The sequence below is a fragment of the Alosa pseudoharengus genome, unplaced genomic scaffold (assembly GCF_046254945.1).
Source record: "Alosa pseudoharengus isolate Yale_2024_CS ecotype anadromous, Long Island Sound unplaced genomic scaffold, YU_APseudo_1.1 YU_APseudo_1.1_scf_4, whole genome shotgun sequence".
In the NCBI taxonomy this organism is placed as follows: domain Eukaryota; kingdom Metazoa; phylum Chordata; class Actinopteri; order Clupeiformes; family Clupeidae; genus Alosa; species Alosa pseudoharengus.
Genome location: NW_027468774.1, coordinates 30,138,688 through 30,141,187, shown reverse-complemented (window position 1 = coordinate 30,141,187; position 2,500 = coordinate 30,138,688). Strand labels below are relative to the sequence as shown.

The window sequence follows — 2,500 nt, the reverse complement described above, 5'->3', positions numbered from 1 at the left end:
TCTGTGGATTATGTTATGTGTACTCACGCCTAACCAAACCAACTACTACACAAACCAAACCAAACCATCAAAACCAACCGTGATCACTGCACAAACCAAACCAAACATAAGCATGGAACCCATGAGCACTACACAACCAAACCGAACCACCAAATCAGCCATGAGCACTACACAACCAAACCGAACCACCAAATCAGCCATGAGCACTACACAACCAAACCGAACCACCAAATCAGCCATGAGCACTACACAACCAAACCGAACCACCAAATCAGCCATGAGCACTACACAACCAAACCTAACTACCAAATCAGCTATGAGCACTACACAACCAAACCGAACCACCAAATCAGCCATGAGCACTACACAACCAAACCTAACTACCAAATCAGCTATGAGCACTACACAACCAAACCGAACCACCAAATCAGCCATGAGCACTACACAACCAAACCTAACTACCAAGTCAGCTATGAGCACTACACAACCAAACCGAACCACCAAATCAGCTATGAGCACTACACAACCAAACCTAACTACCAAATCAGCTATGAGCACTACACAACCAAACCTAACTACCAAATCAGCTATGAGCACTACACAACCAAACCGAACCACCAAATCAGCAATGAGCACTACACAACCAAACCTAACTACCAAATCAGCTATGAGCACTACACAACCAAACCGAACCACCAAATCAGCTATGAGCACTACACAACCAAACCTAACTACCAAATCAGCTATGAGCACTACACAACCAAACCTAACTACCAAATCAGCTATGAGCACTACACAACCAAACCTAACTACCAAATCAGCTATGAGCACTACACAACCAAACCGAACCACCAAATCAGCTATGAGCACTACACAACCAAACCAAACCATCCATGAGCATTACACTTCCAAACCTAACCACCAAATCAGCTATGAGCACTACACATCCATACCAATTCACCAAATCATCCATGATCACTACAACAAACCAAAGCAGACCATGATCACTGCACTACCAAACCAAAACACCACACTTCTGGCATTAGATGAATACTCGTACAATCCCAGTAAAGGCAACACAACCATAACTCAACTTTAGAATGCTGAAATGGTTATAGATGTTTATCATGATGGCACTCAATTCAAGCTAAGCCAATTATTTGTAAATATTTGTAGATATTGTATTCCTTCAACACAAGCATCCCACAAAAGAGACAAGCTTTGGCACATACACACACACACACACACACACACACACACCTGGCACAGATTCAGCTTTGGGTCCGTTTTCATTGTACAGAACACAGAGAAAAAGCATACATACACACACACAGCACACACACAGACACATACGTACACACACACATACACACACACACACACACACACACACACACACACACACACACACACAAAGAATCTTGCACACAACACACCAATCCACAACCACAGGAGACACACTCCCTGTTGTTGGGGTGGGGCTTTGGTTTTGGATTATTTTCGCTCCCTGTTGCCTTTGTGTGTGTGTGTGTGTGTGTGTGTTTGTGGAACAGTAGCCTCCCCACCATAACACAACCACTAGGCCAATTGCCCCAAACCACAGCCTAGTGTGTTTGTCTTTCTCATGATGCATCCCTCATTTATCCAGAGAGAAAGAGATACAGAGAAGAGAGAAAAGAAAAGAGAGAATGTGAGAATAATTATTACAGTTATCTAATCTTGAATTCGAAATCCCATGACATTATGGAACTGATGATGACAAATGCTGAAGCCTGATAAAATTACCCTAAAGCTGTGAGTAAAGGCTACTGGTGTCACGCCCTCACACACACACACACACACGCACGCACGCACACACACGCGCGCGCGCGCCCGGGCGCGCACACACACACACACACACACACACACACACACACACACACACACACACACACGCACATACACACACACACACACAGAGACACACACACACACAGAGAGACACACACACACACACACACACACAGAAACAGATTCACACAGACACCGTAAACCACAGACTTAGTGACCCCCTGCTACCCAGAGGGCAAACACAAACACTCGACCCAAGCTGCCTGCAACTGACCGTGTCACAGCCCCCAAAGAGCACAAAAGAGCATCTCTATTCAAAATAAAATGGCAAATTCTGAATTACTTCTCATTTCATTTGTGTCTTTTTCAGTTGCATAATGACCAAATGCCTCCATAGGGAGCAGTAGCCTCCTGGTCTGGGCATTCCGTGTGGGACTCTGCACCTGTGTATAACAGGACGTTTAAAAGTAGTTGTTGAAGTTGTACAGACACACACACACACACACACAATCTCACACACAGAGACATTTTGCAGGTGGAGGTCATGCCTAATGGCTGCTATGTTATGTGTTACACTGTTCCTCAGTTGTTTGTTTCTGAAGTCATGACAGTAAAGAGTACTTGAGTTTCCACTGGAATGTGATCAGTGTGTGTGCGTGCGTGTGTGTGT

The 2,500-nt window shown here is 44.6% G+C and overlaps 1 protein-coding gene across 1 annotated transcript in view; it reads left to right on the top strand.

Annotated features, from left to right (window-relative positions):
• Positions 1–2,500, top strand: part of prkar1b (protein kinase, cAMP-dependent, regulatory, type I, beta) — a 74,523-nt gene that overhangs the window by 53,613 nt on the left and 18,410 nt on the right. The window lies entirely within an intron of this gene.